Source organism: Enhydra lutris, unplaced genomic scaffold, assembly GCF_002288905.1.
Source record: "Enhydra lutris kenyoni isolate GAN:26980312 unplaced genomic scaffold, ASM228890v2 scaffoldscaffold85, whole genome shotgun sequence".
Lineage (NCBI taxonomy): Eukaryota > Metazoa > Chordata > Mammalia > Carnivora > Mustelidae > Enhydra > Enhydra lutris.
Genome location: NW_019154169.1, coordinates 6,745,028 through 6,766,926, shown reverse-complemented (window position 1 = coordinate 6,766,926; position 21,899 = coordinate 6,745,028).

Sequence of the window (21,899 nt, the reverse complement as noted above, 5' to 3'; positions counted from 1 at the left end):
TAGAAGCTATTATCCAAGAAGTAGAGACTTCACTTAATTTAATTTTTAAAAAAGATTTTATTTATTTATTAGACAGAGAGAGAGAGAGCACAAGTAGAGTGGTAGACAGAGGAAGAGGGACAAGCAGGCTCTCCGCTGAGCAGAGAGCCCAATGTAGAGCTCAATCCCAGGACCCTGGGATCATAACCTGAGCCAAAAGCAGATGCTTAACCAACTGAGGCACCCAGGTGCCTCAAAACTTCATTTAATTTAATTTATTTATTTTTTAAAAAATTTTTATTTATTTATTTGACAGAGAGAGAGATCACAAGTAGACAGAGAGGCAGGCAGAGAGAAGGGAGAAGCAGGCCCCCTGCCGAGCAGAGAGCCCAATGCTGGGCTCGATCCCAGGACCCTGAGATCATGACCTGAGCTGAAGGCAGAGGCTTAACCCACTGAGCCACCCAGGTGCCCCAAAACTTCATTTAATTTTAAAACACTCTCTTCTTGAGCTTGGAGAAAAGCTCTGAGTACTCTAAAATCTTCTTGACCTCAGGGAGGTTTTTTTCTTGACATTTAGCCATGATGTCTTCCAGACAACTGCCCAATCAACTTACCATATTAGTCTCACTTTGCATCTAAACATCAGTTGAGAAAAAAGAATCAGAAGGCAAAAGCTTACATAATAAATCCCACTTATCTCCAGAGAGATTCCATGGGCTCAGTATAACTTGTTCATACTTTATAGTAATGGCCAGAATCCAACCAATGTCACTTTCCTGTGAATTCCCAAAGTAGGTCACCTGACTCTCTTTAGTGGTCTTCACTATACACTGATTTATACTTAACTCCTATTCGTAGTTTATATCCTGCTGGATTATTGGCATTTAAAAGTAACAGCTAAAGGGGCACCCAGGTGGCTAAGTAGGTTAAGTGTCTGACTCTAAATTTCAGGTCAGGTCATGATCTCCAGATCATGAGACTGAACTCTGTCACAGGCTGAGTGTGAAGCCTGCTTAAGATTCTCTCTCTTTCTATGTGTCCCCCCACTCTCGCCCCCACTCAGTACATTCACTCTCTTTAAAAAAAAAGGGCGGGGGAGCACCTGGGTAGCTCAGTCAGTTAAGCAGTTGCCTTCGGCTCGGGTCGTGATCCCGGGGTCCTGGGATCGAGTTCCATATCGGGCTCCCTGCTCAGCAGAGAGCCTGCTTCTCTCTCTCCCTCTGCCCTCTGCCTGCCGCTCTGCCTACTTGTGTTCTCTGTCTCTGTCAAATAAATAAATAAAATCTTAAAAAAAAAAAGAAAGGAAGGAAGGGCTAAATACATTTGGTCATTTAATCAATTCAAATGCTAATATCACAGGGTCAGAAGACAACATTGTAGGTCCTTAAAATGTCTGATTTCTTATATAAAAGTCCACTATTAAAAATTTACCTTAAGGAAATAAAAATAGAGGTACCCAAGTTATATGCAGAAGAATGTTTTTCAGAGAATTTTTTATAACTGAAAACATGTAACAGTAGGCAACATGTTAAAAAAAAAAATTATGTTGGGGGTACCTGGGTGTTTTAGTCTGTTAAAAAACAGACTCTTGATTTCCACTCAGGTTATGATCTCATATTTGCAAGTTCTAAATCACATGTCTATTCAATTTTAAAGGCCTCACAAAGCATTAATCTCAACCTACACTAAGAAAGAGACCATTTATTACCAGGCTTTGTCACCTGTACCTAGAAAACTCCCACCTATGAGAATGTCAGAATCTTTCCATGTTTGGCCAAATGGGATCCTCATCTCTAATTCATCAGCTACAATCCTGACATGGGAAGCTCAAATCATTTCTTTACAGGACTTTATTTTTTTCATTCTTCCATCCCTGCTCTTAAAATATGTTAGGCTCATAAGAAATAATGAATATTCTAGCCAGTATATACATAAACCAAATAAAGGTTGGAAAAGATTGGTCACAGAAGGAGAACACGAGGTTATCTGCAACAATTGTTCACTGGTATAGAAAACCAATAATTGATTGGGGTGTTTTCTGGTAGGAAGTTTCCAGATAATTAATGAAAACATTTATATCACAGGAATGAAATGAAATGTAATGAAAACATTTATTTCAATAAGAAGGGAACACCATCTTACATTATGTCATAGTTTGACAGCTGCAAAAACTGATGAAAAAACTGATGAAAAAAGTCCTCCTTGGCGTTTCTCTACTGGAGAAAAATAGAGAATCCAAAACTGGGAAGGAAAAAGAGACCTGTGAGAGCAAGCACGCTTTAGTATTACTACATAAGAAATTAAATGTTTTGCTTCTACATTCCATTTTACTTTATACCTCCGACCATACAAACCCACCTAACTGCAAAAGATTAGAAGGATTTTAGATAAATTGAAACTCTTCCCCTAATCCCCAGGAAATGCAGATACTTCAGCAGACAGTTTTCTGGCCAGTCCTCCCTTTCGGGGAAGCTGCTCACACCTGAGACTGGGCTGCTCCTCCTCCCTTCATCCACAGCTTTCAGGATTGATGTAAGTTAGAGAAAGGCAAGTAACAATTTATATGCAGAATTTAATCCTCCAACCCCTTAAAAAAAAAAAAAAAAAAAAAAAAAAAAGCTGGAGCACCTGGGTGGCTCAGTTGGTTAAGTGGCTGCCTTTGGCTCACTCAGGTCATGATCTCAGGGTCCTAGGATCGAGACCCGTATCAAGATCTCTGCTCAGCAGGGAATTTGCTTCTCCCTCTCCCTCTGTGCTCATGCTCTCTCTCTCTCTCTCTGTCACTCTCACTGTCTCTCAAATAAATAAATAAAATCTTAAAAAAAAAAAAAAGCCGAACTCCAATACGGAGAAAAGATTGGTAGTTGCCAGAGGTGGTTGGGGTAGGGGGTGGGGCGGGAGAAATGCATTTAGATGGGCAAAAAGTACAAACTTTCAGTTATAAATGAGTCATGGGTATGTAATGTCCAGCATAGTGCTATTATTAGTAATACTATTTTTTTTAAGATTTTATTTATTTGACACAGAGAAAGAGATCACAAGTAGGCAGAGAGGCAGGCGTAGAGAGAGGGGGAAGCAGGCTTGGTGCTGAGCAGAGAGCCTGATGTAGGGCTCAATCCCAGGACCCTGAGATCATGACCTGAGCCTAAGGCAAAGGCTTAACCCTCTAAGCTACCCAGGTGCCCCCAGTTCATTCTTTTAAACAGTATTTACTTGGCCTTGGAGAAGTACATTAAATTTGGATTGTTTTGCTAAACGGTTCTTATTTTCTTCAGCTACCAGTAACAGAACATTCTCTGATTTTTATGTATGCTCATTACTGGATTACTGCCTAAAAAGATGGGTAAACTCTCTGAGAATAGTCTTACAATACTGATGCTGATTTCACTGCTATATCCTTTTGTAAGTTTTCTTCAAAGAGCTATTTCCCACTCTGTTAGTCACATCCTCCAGGAAGCTGCTGAATTAGTCTATTAGTTTCGCTTACATTAACATCATAAGAATAAAACCGGTAATGTAGGAGTCACCATGTGATCCAGCAATTCTACCCTTACGTATGTATTTCAGGAGAGAAAATACACATTCACCCCCCCACCACAAAAACCCAAAACAACTTGTATGCAAATGTTTGTATTATAACAGCCCCAAAGTGGAAGAAACCCCAATGTCCATAAACAGATAAAGAAAATTAGGTATATGCATGCAAGGGAATATTATGCAGCCATAAAAATGAGGGTTATTTTGATTCAAGTTATAACGTGGATGAATCTTGAAGACATTATGCTAAGGGAAATCAGCTAGTCACAAAAGGACAAATAGTGTATGATTCCTCTTATCTGAGATTCTTAGAATAATCAAACTCAGAGAGACAGAAAGTGGGTGCCAGGGATGGGGAGGGGGGAGGAGGGGAATGGGAAGTGTTTAATGGGTATAGTTTCAGTTGGAGAAGATGAAGTTCTGAAGATGAATGGTGGTGACAGTGGCAGAACAATGTGAATATACTTAATGCTACTTAACTATGCACTTAAAAATGGTTAAAATGTTGGGGCACCTGGGTGACTCAGTTGGCTACGCTTCTGATTGTTGATTTCAGCTCAGGTCATGATTGATCTCAGGGTTGTGAGATGAAGCCCCACCGCAGGCTCCGAGGTGGGCGAGGAACCTGCTTAAGATCCTCTCTCCCTCCTCCCCCCTCTAAAAAAAAAGGTTAAAATGCCAAATTTTGTTATGCATACTTTACCACATAAAAAAAAAATGAAGTACTTATACATAATTAATGGTGGTGCTTTGATAGGGGTGCTGGTTATACAACCCTGTGACTACATTAAAAGCTACTAAATTATATACTTTAAAAAGATGTATTTTATTTTATTTTATTTTTAAAAGATTTTATTTATTTATTTGACAGAGAGATCACAAGTAGGCAGACAGGCAGGCAGAAAGAGAGGAGGAAGCAGGCTCCCTGCAGGGGCTCGATCCCAGGACCCTGAGATCATGACCTGAGCCAAAGGCAGAGGTTTAACCCGCTAAACCACCCAGGCGCCCCCCTAAAAAGATGTATTTTATAGTAAAGTATTATATTAACAAAGAAGGTAAAAATTTACACATAAATTCCCTGCCATCACAGTGCTTTTTTAGGTCAGCATAATTTGATAGTAAGGTGACAGCTACTGTCAGAATAACATCACTCCCTTCTAAAATCCCACGTCACATGATCTGAATCTCTCCAGTAGCCTCTGATCCATTTATTTCCATTCAGTGTTCACTTTACTTACTAAAAGAAACATAAAAGTAGTAACCATGTCATTTGAGTCTTCTTATCAACCCAAATACTAATATTGTATGGTTAGGCATATCATAAGCACTTAGTAAGAGTCTGAGTGTTTTATCCCAAATTCTACTCCTAGGAATTTATATTAATTAAATAGCCACACAAAAATCTTACAGTAGGTAACAGGTTAATTAATTCAGTTCTACTATATGATGGCATATTTACCATTATTAATTGTGATGATGCTGGTCCAGGCTAATAAATACACATAATGTAGGAATGGCATCCTGCTGAATTTAATCTGTGTTCAGATTTTCTAAATATGGAAATGTTCTTAGAGTCCATGAGATTTGATTACCCTGGTTTTTCATCAGTAAAATCCAGAGTATGAATATTTTGGAGAAAGATAATCTCTATAAAAGCCTAAAAGTATGCTGTAATACTATATTAATATGTTAGTTATTTTACTGATTTCATTTTCTCTAATTTCTCATTTTTCTCTAATTGATTATTGCAAAAGAAACAATTCTAAAATCTCCTTTTTAAAGTTGTGCTTCTCAGTTCCGCTCTTATAACACTCACACACAAAAAAATGAGGACGTTGGTTCAAGACTGTATTTCTTTTTTTCTTTTTTCTTTTTTTTTTTTTTTAAAGATTTTATTTGTTTACTTGTTTGAGAGAGAGAGAGAGAGAGTGAGCGAGCACAGAGTGGAGAGTCACCCAGGTGTCCCAAGACTGTATTTCTTATTAATAAGATACTAAGAGTATCTAGGAAAGAAGAGGAAATTTACCTTCTCCCAACTGCAGCAGCAAAAAAAAGGACATTTTTTCAAAGAATCTAATCTGATCAGGTATCTCATAAAGTGAGAACATTAATGAGAGGTTCAATACTTTTAATCCATGAAAGAAATGTGAATAAGTAAAATTATTAGTTCTTTTCTCTTATTACAGACCATACTTGGAAATGTTATTTGGAAAAGACCCAAAAAATCAGTTGTTATTAGAAAGTTTTGTAAAACCAATCTTAAATCTCTTTTTAAAACTCTAACTCTGGGATGCCTGGGTGGCTCAGTTGGTTAAGCGGCTACCTTTGGCTCAGGTCATGATCCTAGCGTCCTGGGATCGAGTCCCACATCGGGCTCCTTGCTCGGCAGGGAACCTGCTTCTCCCTCTGCCTCTGCCTGCCTCTCGGCCTACTTGTGATCTCTCTCTCTCTCTGACAAATAAATAAATAAAATCTTAAAAAAAAAAAAAACAAACTCTAACTCTGGGGGTGCCTGGCTGGCTCAGTTGGTAGAGCACAGGACTTTTTAACTTTTTTTTAAGAGAAAGAGAGAGAGGAGAGAGAAGAGAGAGCAGAAAATGGGGGTAGGGGCAGAGGGAGAGAACCCCAAGCAGATTCCACACTCAGCGAGAAGCCCTATGAAGAGCTCGATCCCACAACCCTGAGATCATAACCTGAGCTGAAATCAATAGTCTGATGCTTAACTGAGCCACCCAGGCACCCCAAGTATGAGACTCTTGATCTCAGGGTTGAGTTGGAGCCCTATATTGGGTGTAGAGATTTTAAAAAAAAAAAAAAAAAAAAAAAAAAAATCTTTAAAGAAAAATCTAACTCTGAAAGACTGTCTATTTGATACTTGCTGCCCTGGTAATTAACTTAATGGTTATTTCTATTATCTAAAAGATGTAAATATCTGAAATGTTTTTCAAACCAGAAATTGTCACTTCTCTCTTCCACTCACATGCACATATAATAAAACTCATGGACTCTTTTTTCAAACTCAGATTCTTATTTCTTTATGGTTTGACTCTTAGACTTAATTAATGTGATCATACTCTTCAAAGCAATACACATATGCTAAATGGAAAAAATATTAGTAGCTTATCTCTGGGTGGTGGTAAAACAATGGTGGTGGGTATTTTATATTTATCAGAAGTTCCTTAGGGTACTGCATTTTTACAACACGTCTTCATTAATGCCATCACCACAATATAAGGTATTTCAAAATATTTCAAAGACATTTCAATATATAACAAATGTTAAAATAGAGCCTGGCTCAGTCAGTTGAGCAACTGACTCTTGATTTCAGCTCTGGTCCTGATCCCAAGTCGTAAGATCAAGCCCTGGGTAGGGCGCTGCCTTCAATGTGGAATCTGCTTGAGATTCTCTCTCTCCCTCTCGTTCTCTCAATAAATAAATAAAACCTTAAAAAAAAGCATAAAGAAAAAATAAAGAACAGGTTGTTCATTCTTGTATTTATGAAACCTGAACTCTATGCATGATGTGAGAAAGTATTACAAGGGAAACAAATTACCCCTACAATCTTTAGATATCCTTTGGTTATAGCTACCCAACACTTTCATTACCAAGATCCTACTGAAAATGAACACAATACAAGTAAGTGGTACTTGCAGATTGCATCACAGAATGTAATAAAGGTACAAGAGTGTTTGGTACACAACAGATGCTTGATAAATGTAGCTACACCACTATTCTTCCTCAATAAACAATTAAAATATTACTTCATGATGCACTTCTTGAAAAATTTCTTATAGTAATAACTTCTTAAGTGAGATTCATATATAATTAAACTTTTTCCAGGGTATTACGGTTGATAGATATGAGTATTACTTAACATTATAGAGTGTACATTTTCCTGAAGTCTAACTCTTTATAAACATAATCCTTTTTTTTTTTATTAAAAGATTTATTTTAGAGAGAGAGCATGCACATGATGAGGGAGGGACAGAGGGAAAGAAAGAAGATCCCAAGCAGACTCCCTGCTGAGTGGGAAGCTATACTAGGGGTTCCATCTTACCACTCCCAGATCATGACCTGAGCCAAAACCAAGAGTGGGACACTTAACCAAAGGTGCCACCCAGGTGCCCCTGTATAAACATTATCTTATCAGCTGCATAATATTCAACCATATGGGTTAATCATTAAACATTTCCATAACACTGAACATTAATTTTTCACATTATCAAAAACAGGAAAATGTCCTTGATTCTAGACCCAAAAAATCTGAATCTTTTTGGGTTCTAACAGAATACACAGGAGGATGTGAATGACAACCCAATGAACATGAGAATGTTAACGAGGTTTACCATAATAGTACCCAACATCCACTGGGAAGAAAGCAGATTGGGATTACATTTCAAAGGAAAGCATACCCTAAAACCAATAATTTTATATAAGAAAAACTAGCCCAAACACTGATTTTGGGGGGATGTAACAATTTTCCTTATCAGGTTCCTTCTTTCGGGGAATGGCAGGACGAGGTAGGGAGTCATAGGACGCCGGGTTTTTCTTGGAGCACAGAATGACTTCGTTGTACAACATTCTCTAGGTCCACGCCCGCCCTGGTTACACAAACAGATAGATAGAAGTAGGGCAGCGTGTAACCTGTGTAAGGTTTACAGCAAGTTCCTGCGGTCAGATCTCTGGGAACGCCGTGGTTCTGAGACACGTGGCTGCCCCTCAGAGCTCCCAAGTAAAGAATTTCCAAGGCGTTCCCAACCTCCAACTTCGTTTTTTAACGCCGTTCCTCTGTGGCAGCCACAAGTAGCTGAGAGGAGAGAAGACGAAGGACGCAGCAGGGAACCTAGAGCCAGGGACAATGACACAACAGAGCCACAGCAATCGCCGCACAGGTAAAAGACATGCAACCAAATGCATATTACATGTGCACATGTCTCACGCGCACTTGTCTCACCCTCATTTCACAGTCGCACCGCACCCACTGTTACATCTCCGCGCGCGCGCGCGCTTCTCCCCCCGCTCCCCATCACAGACACCCACCACCCTCCTCTATGGTGCTTGAACCGCAGGCCTGAGATCACGGTAACACCTGGTCGCCCCTACTACCGGCTTCCACGCTTTGAAAGCTTCTTCCCCCACCCGCGATCAACTAGGTTGTCCAGAGCCCAGCCTGTCGGAACCCCGAGCCGCTTACATCCTGAGATGAGTTCAACTCACCGTGCGCAGCGCGAGAACAGCGCGAAAATAGAAGGGAAGCCAAAGATCCGCTGTGACCGCTGCCCTCTGGGAAATGTAGTTCGAGCCTGAAGGTCCGTGGCCGCTGTGGCTTGTGGGAAAAGTAGCCCGAATCCCAGAAGCCTCTCTAGAGCGCTAGTTGGCCACCAGGACGTCCCTCCGCGGACACCCGAGAGTTGTCGCTCTGAGGAGTACGCCACGCGAGGGGTGGTAACGGTGGAGGGGAAACAGAAGAGGGCGCGGTGCGCGCGTCCTGGTGGTCCAGATCAGGCTAGAAGGCAGGGAAGGGCCGTCCCGAACTGGCGGCTGTCCAAAGCCTCAGGCCTGTGGGTGTCAGCCGCAAGGTAGGGTCACCGGTGCGGCCCCAGGGCCATGGCGGGGGCTCTGGTGCTGTGTTTCCTAAGGTAGTTAGCTGCAGCCTGGTGATAACATACGGGGGAGTAACTTTTGGTACTGCCGGGAATGGGCCGGATTTCTCAATACACTGTGTTAGCTACATTTAGTAATGGTGAGTGGGAGTGAAGTAATATTAATACTTTACACTAGGATATATTCGACGCTGACAGAATAATTAAATGTAAAAGTGACCTGGTGATAATATTGTATAGGTTTCGTAATATTGGTTTAGGAATAGCGTTCCCAAGCATAACCAAAGAGGGAAATGTTATAAAGATTTGAATGGATGATTATTTTGTCAGACCCCCGACTTAGTAGTTCAGTAGTGTTGGGTATTCTTGTCTTTTGCCTCCCCATACAGGCTTTAGTATCAGTCGATATCCACAAAATAACTAACAAGGATTTTGTTTAATGTTTTTATGATGAAAGGGCTTTGAATTTTGCTACATAATTTTCTGATCTATTAAGATGTTCGTGGGTTTTTCTTTTTTCAGCTCTAACCCTGTTTTTATACAAGAATCCTGTTGATGTAGAGGAGATGTAGGAGTGGTGAAGAATTTTAGGTCTTAGTCTCTCAGTTTGCCTTCCACCCTGAGCTGTGACCTGCACAAGTTCTTCTCAGGTCCTTTCCTCCCTCAACTAGTTAGGTGACACAGGAGGGCTAGAGGGGGCTGGGAATTTCCCTTCCTCAACATTGGTTAGTCTCTGGTAAATTAGTTTCCCTTGAGGGCAGGTGGATAACAGACTAAAATATTTCAAAACAGTATTCCCCTCCCCCTCCTAAAAGCCTGAGGGGAATTTCTTCTGATCTTCATTCTGAGAAAGTGGTGATGTTCTTAGAGGCCAAACTCAAGAAAGTGGGGTCCTATAGGAGTTTTTAACTGTCAAGCTGGTCCGCACTCAGTTTCCAGCAGTTCATCAGTTCCTACCAGTCCCTGACTATAACAGCTTCTCCTTCAGGTTCTCTGTGATTTTCTTTGCCTAGCTCTCCAGTTCTCAGACCATTTTTTTTTTTTTTGCCCTGTGACCTCAATTCTCTGAGGGAAATAAGAATTATTAATTTTCAGTTATCTTATCTTTTTCCTTGCTGTGAGGACAGTAGTGATCACTTACAAGCTCTTTCCATTTTGGAGCAAAAAAGCAGAAGCCCTCCTATTTTTTAATAGTAACTTCTTTGATATATAACATACATACATACCTAAAAGCACATATAGCCTAAGTACTGCTGGATGGATTTTCAGAAACTGAACACATCCATTTATTTAACTGCTATCCAGATCAACGAACAGGACATTACCAGCATCCCAAAGTATGTCTTCATGTTCTCTTCTGTTTTCTTTCTCATTCACCAGAAATGATCACTGTCCAAATCTCTTAACAACAAAGACTGATTTGGCAATTTTTAAATTTTAGATCAGTGGAATTACACAGTATATACTCTTGCGTCTGAATTCTCTTGACCAACATTGTGTGATTCACTGATTGCATGTTTTTTTATGTAGTTCTGGGTTATTTATTGATGTAGGAAGTGTTGGAGTTTGGAGCTGATGGCCAAGAAAGAATTCTTGAGATATCTTCGGTGTAAAAAGATGGTTTTATTAAAGCATGGGGACCCATGGGCAGAAAAAGCTGCAATGGGGTTAGGAGTGACTGATTATATGCTTTCAAGTTGGGAGGGAGTTAGGGATAGCATAAGTCTCTAAGGAATTTTGGAAGCAAGGTTTCCAGAATTTTTCTTGAAGATTTTATTTATTTATATGGCACAGAGATCACAAGTAGGCAGAGAGGCAGACAGAGAGAGGGGGAAGCAGAGAGCCCGATGTAGGGCTTGATCCCAGGACCCTGAGATCATGACCTGAGCCGAAGGTAGAGGCTTAACCCACTGAGCCACCCAGGCGCCCCAAGGTTTCCAGAATCTTGAGGAGGCTGGCTATTGTTAGGAAAAGGTCATTTATTATTATCTAATAAAATCTTAGTCATAAGACCCTTCAGATGTATATCAGTGGGCCATATGCTTTGATGATGATTTCCAGCATATATCTTGGGGGGTGGGGTAAGAGATAAAAGAAGTTATCAAAGGAATTTTTATATGTTAAATAAGACTTAAAGGATTCTGGGGCATTGGACTAAGATTGCCTTTTGCCCTTAGCAAAGTGTCAACATCGAGGTAGCTGAGCTCCTAGAGGAAGATCACTTAACCTGTTTCAAGGTCTTGTCAATGGACTGTAGGCAGTAAGAAATTTAACTTTTTCTTTTGCCTTTGCTTCCCACGTCATTTATTACTCATTTTTGTGTGAAAATGCTACATTTATTTTTCCTTGTATAAATATGCCACACTTACTTTTCCATTTCCGTCAGATGAACAGAGAGACAGAGTGAGAGAGAAAACAAGTTAGGAATGAAAATTGGGTCGCTCTGAATCCTGTAGACATTAAAAAGATAATGAAAGGATTTCATACAGAGTTTATACCAATACATTTGAAAACTTATATGAAACAGACAAATTCCTAGTAATACACAGTAAATCAGCTTTGCTGGGGGATAACAGGCAATGTGAAGCGTCCTATACCTAGTAATGAAATTGAATCTATTACTATAAGCCTTTACCATAGACAGTTCAGTCTCATGTGACTTCATTCTACCAATGATTTAAGGAGAAAACCCCACTCATACAGTCTCAAGAGAACTGATAAATGTTGGAACACACTCCAATTTATTTTATGGAGTGAAGCAAATATGGATACTGAAACTTTATAAGGGCATGCAAGAGAAAGGAAATTTATAGGTATCTCTCTGATGAAAACAAATATACAAAACAATATAATAATAAATCTTGCAGTATATGAAAAGGATAATATATCATGACTTAATTTGAAATATTGTCAGAATGCAAGTAGGTTTAACATTTGAAAATCAGTGTAATTTACATTAATGTAATGAAGTAGAATCATCATATATTCTCACATGAATAGATGGAGAAAAGACATTTCATAGAATTTATCTTTCAGCAAAGACAAAAAATGGGAACTTCCCTCAGTCACATAAAGGTATGTATAAAGTTCCTAGAGAAAACAGCCTTCTTTTTTTTTTTTTTTTTTAAAGATTTTATTTATTTATTTGACAGAGAGATCACAAGCAGGCAGAGAGGCAGGCAGAGAGAGAGGAGGAAGCAGGCTCCCCGCTGAGCAGAGAGCCCGATGCGGGGCTCGATCCCAGGACTCTGAGATCATGACCCGAGCCGAAGGCAGCGGCCCAACCCACTGAGCCACCCAGGCGCCCCAGAAAACAGCCTTCTTAATGGTGAAACCTTTCCATTGGTATCTAAGAATGAGACAAAGATATTTTTCTTAATAGAATCTTTTTTTTTTTAAATTTGACAGACAGAGGTCACAAGTAGGCAGAGAGGCAGGCAGAGAGAGAGGAGGGGGAAGCAGGCTCCCTGCTGAGCAGAGAGCCTGATGTAGGCCTCCATCCCAGGACCCTGAGATCATCACCTGAGCTGAAGGCAGAGGCTTTAACCCACTGAGCCAGCCAGGAGTCCAAGACAAAGATACTTGTTATCAAAATTTGTTATTTTAATTGAGATTCTTACTAATTCACTAGGGCAAGAAAAAAAAAGGTGCAGTGATTTGAAAGAAGAAGGTGTCATTATTTACAGATACGATTGTGTTCATAGAAAATCCTAAAGAATATATATAACTTATCAATTCTTTTTTCCTCCATCTTTTTTCATTATTTCCCCCAGAACCCTTTTAAAGATATTTTGCCCCTGATCATTAGCCCTATCCCTATGAAATATAACAGATATGTATCTTTGTAGGTACTATGCTGCTTTGAAGGGCCACAAACCAGAAGCCATCTTAAGATTTTTTTTTAATCCTCCAAGAACCAATTTTTGCCCCGTTAGGAGTATTGTCACACTGTTGGGAATGCATGAAATAATTATCAGACAAGACTGACTGATAGCCTTCTACAATTAAATAATCAACTTTTCACCTGAGGGCAGGTTCTAGGCAGTGCCATATAAGTCAGCTAAAAATCAGCAGTTATAACCAGTTTCAAGAACTACAGGCTGTCCTTTAGCAGGACTGCAATAGCAGGAAAATAGGGGGGAGGAAAAGGGAAAGAACTCTTCAAAGGAGAAAGAGCAGGGCCAAATTCTTTGTAGAAACTGTCCAAATCTCTGAATGACTCCTGAACTATGTATGTGTGGGGCTGACTTTTTTTTTTTTTTATTTGACAGACAGAGATTACAAGTAGGCAGAGGAGATAGGCAGAGAGAGAGGAGGAAGCAGGCTCCCTGTTGAGCAGAGAGCCTGATGTGGGGCTCGATCCCAGGACCCTGGGACCATGACCTGAGCCGAAGGCAGAGGCTTTAACCCACTGAGCCACCCAGGTGCCCCGGGGCTGACTTTTTATAGCTCAGCTAATACTAAAAGAGGATTCAGATTCTTACACTAAGGAGAGAGTTTGAGTTCAAGTCCCACAAAGTTGTACAAGCAAATAAAAAAATTCAACATCCTTCAGATGATTATAGCAAAATCCAGAGTCTTTAAAACGTCATTTACAATGTCAAGGATATAATGCAAAATTGTGACATAAAATTTAAGTATGGGCAACATCATAAAATAAGATGTTGCCCATACTTAAAGGGAAAGGAAATTGTTGGAGACCAACCCCAAAAGGCCCAGTTGGTAGAATTAGCAGATTTATGCTAAATTACAGAGTGTTTAAAGGCTTTTTAAAACACCCATTGTATTTATGCTCAAGGATGTAAAATATGCTTATAATGAATGAACAGGTAGGGTAGAAAGAGAATGTATTAAAAAGAACCTAATAAATCTCTAGAGCAAAAAATTTGAAAATTTGATTTGAAAATACATCATTGAATGGGCTTGCCAGCAGATAGGCTTTGCCAGGAAAAGACAAAAGAAAGTCATTAAACTTATGGATCAATATAAGTTGTCTAAACTGAAGAACAGAGAAAAAAGATTTTTTTAAAAGAGAATACTCTCCTCAGTTACCTGTAGGATAATGTAAAAATTTTTTGAAGTAATAATAGGTGAAATTTTACAGATCTGTATGAAAATTATTAAGAGGTGAGAACACAAATTTTATAGATTCAAGAATCCCCAAGAAACCCAAGTGGGAAAAAAAAATGCCTAGGTTCATCGTAGTCAAACTACTGAAAACTAAGGACAAATACAGGTGAAAGGGTAATCATTGGGGGAAAAGTGTACTCCCCCTTTTGCGAATGTGAGAAAATATAAGCAAAGAAAAGCACACAAAGCGTAGATGGTTATAAGTTAGGATCCAACCTGAAAAGATACCACATTTTCCCTATAACTTAGATCTTTCCTTAGCTCTGAAGAGATTATGTCTGACTTAGAAAGGTCTGCTTATGAGTAAAAAAATAGTATATGGTATAGGTATTCTAGAAGTCAAGTCCAGTTCCTCAGCAGGGAAGCCCTTATAGGAAGGGCAAACAATGTGATGGTTTGAAGGACAGAGAAGACAAAATCTAACTGCTCCCCTATCAACGAGGAGTAGAAATTAAATAACTAGAACTGTATATGAGAGGAGGCAATGATTTCAGAGGACAAATTCTAAATTACTTGCAGGAAGATAATGTTACACAGAGAGATCAGTTGCTATATTTCTCTAACAGCACATCTCTAGAAATTCTTCTATGAGACCTGAAACCATAAAACGCCTAATATAAAACATAGGTGGTAATCTCTTAGACATCAACGTTAGCAACATGTTTAGGGATATGTCCTCAGGCAAGGGAAATGAAAGCAAAATAAACACTGAAATAAAAAGCTTTTGCACAGCAAAGGAACCATCAACAAAACAAAAAGGCAACCCAGTGAATGGGAGAAGATATTTGCAAGTGATATATCTGATAAAGGGTTAATACCTAGAATATATAAAGAAGTTATATAGTTCACAAAAAAACAATCTGATTAAAGAATAGGCAGAGGACCTGAATAGACATTTTTTTCCAAAGAAGACAAATAGATGGCTAATAGACACATGAAAAGATGTTCAACAGCAGTAATCATCAGGGAAATGTGACTGAAAATTACAATGAGGTATCACCTCAGACTAGTCAGAATGTCTTGTATCAAGAAGACAAGAAATAACAAGTGTTGGGGAGGATGTCAAGAAAAGGGAACCCTGGGGCACCTGGGTGGCTCAGTGGGTTAAGCCGCTGCCTTTGGCTCAGGTCATGATCTCAAGGGTCTTGGGATCGAGCCCCGCATTGGGCTCTCTGCTCAGCAGGGAGCCTGCTTCCTCCTCTCTCTCTGCCTGCCTCTCTGCCTGCTTGTGATCTCTGTGTCAAATAAATAAATAAAATCTTAAAAAAAAAAAAAAAGAAAAGAAAAGGGAACCCTTGTTGGCGGGAATGTAAATTGGTGCAATCACTGGAAAACAATATAGAATTTCCTAAAAAAATTAAAAATACAAATACCATGTTACCCAGTAATTCCATTACTGGGTATTTACACAAAGAATATGAAAACACTAATTCAAAAAGATGTATGTACCCCTATGTTTATTGCAGCATGCTTTACAGTAGCCAAGATATGGAAGCAACCCAAGTATTCACTGATGGGTGAATGGCTGAAGAAGAGGTGGTATGGATATGTATATAATGGAATATTACTCAGCCATACAAAAGAATGAGATCTTGTCATTTGCAACAACATGAATGGACCTAGAGGGTATAATATTAAGGGAAATAAGTCAGAGAAAGACAGATACCATGTGATTTCACTTACATGTAGAATCTAAAAAAAACAACCAACCAACCAACCAACCAGATTTTTAAATACAGAGAACAGACTGGTGGTTGCCAGAAGGGGGGATAGGAGGGGGGCGTGAAATAGAATGTAAAATGAATAAGACACACAGATAAGAAGTACAGCTTAGGGAATAGTAATATTGTAACAATGTGTGGTGACAGATGGTGACTACACTTGTGGTAAGCACAGAGTGATGTATAGAATTGTCGAATCAATATGTTATATATCTGAAACTAATATAATGTGTGGTAATTATACCTCAATAAAAAACATTCTTCTGATTAGATAAACTCCAGTTTATCACTGACTAAGTGATTCCTCATAGATTATGTCCCTTCTAGGGAGGATTTGGAAGTGCATGGGAACATGTTTTGATTTGTTACAGTGACAGAAAGGTGCTAATAGAATTTATTATCCAAGAACCATCTACATGAGGTAAAATAAGTTAAAATGACTCTTAGTTTGTGTGTAGGGCAGGTAGAGGAGGAGTCTTTGATCATTAAGATTAGCTGATGATGTTGGTAATCAGCAGTGCTAGAAGGAGACAGTCACTATGGATTGTAGTCATTCTATTGAAGGCCTGACATGTGGACTTTCAGGAAGAGGAGGTAAGCTTCCCAGGCCTCAACTAGCTGCTCTAATTTAAAGCTGACTGTCCTGTTGTGTTTTTGTTGTTGTTGTTTGTTTTTTAAGATGATGTTTTGGGTAGCTTGTTACATAGAAATAAACAGTCAGCAATGCATTATAAACATGCCATTTTCCAGAATGTAATGGAACATAGCATGGGTTCTCAGAATTGATATTAATTATAGTCACATCTTCTTAAGTAATTCTCCTCCCAACATGGACCTGGAACTCATGATCCTGAGATCAGGCGTTGCATGCTCTACTAACTGAGCCAGCCAGGTCCCCCGACTATAGTCATAACCTTAATATAGTTCAAATGATTGTATTTAAGTACTGCCTTCATTGTTGTGTTTCACAGATGGAAGCAGAACACCAGTTATTGTTTTAATAGCAATGCCCATTATAATAAATATTAAAATAGTACAGTCATCACTATAGGAGTAATCTAATTGAGCTCATTTCACAAGGGGGGAAAACTTCACCTCTAGAGGTGGCACTATCATTGTGTTAATATAGTGCAAACACCACTGACCTGAAGGTGCCTGAAAGAAGGGATACAGGCTTTTTTAGCATCAGTTTGTATGATTCATGATATATAATTCATGATATATATAATAATTAGGCATAGTATAATAATATAAATGTATATTTAAATATAAATAAATGACAGACATTTTTATATAAATTAATACTTCAATAATAGAATCAGTATATTTATGGAATTAAGTAAAATGGTTAATAACTGGTATGGTATTGTGTAAGGTATGGTATGATATATGGCATGGGAAGTGGGGTGGGGTGTGGTAGGGTATAATATAGATAATAGTCACACCAGCACCAGTACCCCAACTGATGGCTGAGGGTGGAGAGCTCAGCCTATCCTGCTATTAGGGCAAGTGCCCATGGCAATCCAGTTTTAACCTGACTTTGCCATAGGGTCAACAGCTGCCACATTGTGTTATTTGTCCAGCGAGGTACCTGGAGCTGGGAAGCCTCAGCCCTGCCACCTTCCTCTTGTCCCCAGGGTTTCATATCTGCTGGTGGTTCTTCTGGTGGAGGAGGCAGGGCAGACCATATGGCATGATGGGATACATAAGTGCTGGCGTGGATGCTGACAGCATGGCCCCTGCCTGTCGTTCCCTGCTGTTGTCTCTCCCCATTCTACATGGCCTGCCCATTGCAACCAGGAGGTTGAGCCTTGACCTTGAGGATGCTGGGGGAAGGATATAGGTCAGATATACTGGGGAGAGTAAGAATGGGGTAGTTGAGGTTGGGTAAGGAAGGGTTAGGGCTTAGATGTGCTGAGGTGTGGGAAGGGGCATTAAATCTTGAATTAGAGGACAGGTAACCAACCTACCCTTCCTCCCTTACTGCCCCCCCCACAAACCAGCCATGATTTTAGCTCATTTGGTGTGGGGCATTTGGTCAGACTTGGTGCTATTACTATCATTCATTCTTCTATTTAGCAAACTTAAACAGAGGGATGCTTGGGTGGCTCAGTTGATTGAGCATCTGACTCTTGGGTTCAGCTCATGATGTGGTGGATCATGGGATTGAGCCCCACCTCAGGCTCCATGCTCAGCAGGGAGTCTGCTTGAAGAGTTTCTCTCTTTGTTCCTCCCCCAACTCAAGCAAGCTCTCTTCCTCTCTCAAATGAATGAACAGATCTTTAAAAAAACCTTATACAGAGTATCTACTTTGTCCAATGCTGTACTGGGTGCCTTGGACACAGCAGGAACATAACAAAGTCTGGGCATCATGAGGTTTTTGAAAGTCCAGTGGGGAGGGGTGAACAAAAAACCCATTTGGTATCAGGTCAGATGGTGGTACTTGCAACACAAATACAGTACAAAACACAAAGTGATCACAAGAAATATTACTTCACATAAAATCGTTGAGGGATGGTGTCAGGGGGTTCTCACTGGGGAAGCAGAGTACTCTCAGAGAACTCAGCTGGGCAAAGTGGAACAAGCTTCCTTGATGTTAAGAAAAGCCAGTACTGAGCTGTTGACAAATAATAAAAATATAGACCAGCTACAACTGCAGGCTCTTCAGACCATATGCTCCCTTTTATTACAGTTACAATTCTGCACTATAAACATTAAATGTAAACATGTAAAAATGCAAATAACTTAAGTATTATGTGAAAGTTTGATATATTATAAAAATTACATAATTCAATAATCATACAATACATATATCATAAAATAAATTTTATTATAAGGAAGATACAATAAATATTATTGCTATATATCGTAAATATACAATATTACTATAGTATGTAATGATACGCACATATAAAATTATACAAACCTATTTATAATCTAATATCTAATAATCTTTTATCAAATATAATTTAAATTATCACATGGTAAAACATAATACTTTTGAGATTCATCCACATTGTAGCTTGTGTCAATAAATCATTCCCTTTTATGGGTAAGTAGTATCCCACTGTATAAATGTCATACAATTTGTTGAATTATTCACCCACTGATGATATTTGGGTTGTTTCCAATCTTTTGGCAACTGAATACAGTTGGGGTTTTTTTTTTAAAGATTTTATTTACTTGACAGAGATAGAGCACAAGTAGGCAGAGCGGCAGGCAGAGGGAGAAGGAGAAGCAGGCTCTCCACTGAGCAGGGAGCCCAATGCGGGGCTCGATCCCAGGACCCTGGAATCATGACTTAAGGCAGCCGCTTAACTGACTGAGCCACCCAGGTGCCCCTGAATATAGTTTCTGTGGACATTTCAGTCCACATGTAATTTTTCATCTCTATATGTTAAATACCGAGGAGTGGGTTTTCTGGGTCATAGGGTTAGTATATGGTTAATTTTATAAGAACTTAACCAAATTTTGATTCAGAGTAGATAAACCACTTTCCCTTTCCAGCAGCAATGCATGAAAGTTTCTATTGCTTTGCATCCTTGACAACTTTTGGTACTATTTAAAAAATTCTTTCAAGCCATTCTAGTGTGTAGTGGTATCTCATCATGGTCTTAATTTGCATCTTCTTAATGATGTTGAGCATCTTCTCATACCTTATTTTCCATCTGTATCTCATACAACCATGTGGATGAATCTCAAATACATCATAAAATGAGATGTCAGGCTCAAAAGGAGATACAAACATATGTATATATCTATATATAGATACACATATATTTCTATGTCATGGTAGAAAAAAGAAAAACTATTATAGAGACAAGAAAGAGATCAAATTAGTGACTGCAAGAGGCTGGAAATAGGGAGAGAAACTGCCCAAAAAGGGATAGGAAGGAATTTGGGGGAGTGAAGGAAATGTTCTCTGTCTTGGTTATGATGTTGATTATATAAATGCATGCATTTGTCAAAATTAAGAATTGTACACTAAAAAGGGTGAATATTATCTTATATAAATGCCTAAATTTGACTTTAAAAATACCTCAGTACTACAGTATCATAATACATATAAAAGAGAAATAACTGAAAGTAACTTACAATAAAATAACATTTCCCTCTGTGAGGTTTGGGCACAGCCATGCAGATGTTGATCCGATGCTTGTGTCAATATATAACTAGTAATGTTATTAACAATAACAGGATACCCTCATTGGTCTCCACTAGCCTGCTCCTTTAATAAGCCCTGACTTACATTAAGTTACTTCATTCTCCATCATTACATTTTATAGATGAGGCAATTGAGGCCCAGAGGGAAAGTTTGCTGGGTTGGCCCAGAATCCCTCAGCGGATAAGTGCTGGCAGCAGGATTTGGATCCACATCCATAGCCCTCTCTATTCTGGCTGCATCACGGGAAGATCAGCTTGTGGTCTCCTGACGCCCTTAGATCCTCTCTAGCCCACTCTGGGCCATTAATTCCCCAGAGGGATATATGAAGCTAGGAGCTCATCCTCAACCCTTCTGTCCATGCAAACAGTGGGGATGTGGAGAAGTAATGCTGGAGTACTTGCAGTAGCCACACAGGGCCCTCATGAAGCAATGGGGAATCAGCATTATGTTAGTGAGGACCAATAGGGGAAAAGCAAATACTACCAGGATTTAATGGAGGGGTCATAGATACAGTGTTACTGGGTAATGGACATCAGTCGATTTTTTGCTGGTTTTCAATGGAGGTCCTACAGAGAGGGGGGATAGCGGAGGCTCCAAAATGCAGATGAAAATGTGTTTATGGTGATTTATCAGTCACTGCCCTTACTTGTGGCAATCATTACAGACATTGCTAGGTGGGGAAGAGGGAAATAGTCACCATTGTTGTGATGGACAAGTAATGGAGGGAGACCACAAACCATCCTACTAGAAGTACAGAGAAAGTTTCAGAAGATACTGTTAATAGTTGGATGGTGGGGGGTGGTATATCACAGGTCCCTATTCTGAGGACCTGTAGAGTAAGTGGCCATCTGTAACCACTTACATGAAAGTAGGAATAAATGGGGAGTATGGAGGTTACTAGACTTTGTCACACATGAAGTAACAGACATTATGCTGGAGGTAATTTTGGAGGCGGTAAAAAGAAAATCTCCAGACGCTATTTCCTGGAATTAAGGAGGGCTGATAAACACAGTAGTGGAGTAAAAGAGGTATTGATAATGGGTGTCCAGATGCTGTGCTGGGGTAGAATAAGAGGGTCTCCAGATTTTATCTTGAGGGCTCAGTAAACACTGTCCTACGTTGAGGCAGAATTGTGGGTTGCAAGACTTAGAGAAGCCCCAAATAACAGTATAGGATGAGGTAAAGTGAGTTAACAGTGGGTTGTCCACCATACATTGTTCAAAGACAGAGAAAGGAATATCGTGGATCATCAGATATTGTGAAAGGGTAAGGTGAAGGGAAGCTAAAGATGATCAAACACTGATCTAAGGTGAAGTAACGCGATGTGTCACTAAGCACTATGAAATGTAGGTAAGGAGGTTAAAGGGCTTTCCCCCTTGACCAGGTTCTGTCCCGATCCTCAGTCACTATGCTGTTCACAAAGGCAAGAGCATCTCTACACAACCCCACTACTTCCCACTCCCAGTTGTTACCAGTGCGCTGACCTGGAGGAACCATTCTGCTGGTTCAGTTTGGCTGCCCAGCAGCTAACTGTTCACTCAGACCCTCTGCCTGCATTTGAGAGGCCACTGCTGCCAGTCTTGGGTTGGACACCTAAGGTCCAAGGACGGTCTGCCCTTTCGCTTTCAGCCCCTTCATACTATTAGCTTTGGGCCTGTCAGAGCATGAGGAGTAGGTATGCAGTAAGGGTCTGGGGTGGGGTAAGGTTGTGCATTCTAGGGCAAAGTGAGGCTCTTCTGCAATGATTTTGGAGCTCACTGT